Here is a 308-nt window from a genome sequence, read left to right on the forward strand (position 1 = left end):
CTGACCCAGAAGTGTCAGCAGCATGCCACTGGCACTACCAGGTCAGCACGATTGGCCACGGGGGGACCACGGGGATCAGTTCTCCTTGTGTCCCCATACCCCAAATGGTGTTCTCAGGGGGAGCACCAGCACTCTCACCTGCCCCCCCACCCATCACCTATGCATGGAACGGTGGCTCTCAGGGTGCACAAGCGCTCTCGGGGTTTGTGGCAGAGCCTTTCACACTGTATGGGGCAGTGGGGATTGCCCCCCCACCTGGCATCAGCCAGTGAGTGGGGGCTTTTTTAAAGCAGCTGGGAGTTGAGGCC

General features: G+C 60.7%; 1 protein-coding gene across 1 annotated transcript in view; it reads left to right on the forward strand.

The window, feature by feature from the left end:
• The window catches only part of JAM2 (junctional adhesion molecule 2), a gene marked incomplete at its 3' end in the record, with an annotated part of 46602 nt that overhangs the window by 36564 nt on the left and 9730 nt on the right, over window positions 1-308 (forward strand). The gene's annotated exons all lie outside the window — the stretch shown is intronic.

Source organism: Alligator sinensis, unplaced genomic scaffold (assembly GCF_000455745.1).
Source record: "Alligator sinensis unplaced genomic scaffold, ASM45574v1 scaffold203_3, whole genome shotgun sequence".
Classification (NCBI taxonomy): Eukaryota; Metazoa; Chordata; order Crocodylia; family Alligatoridae; genus Alligator; species Alligator sinensis.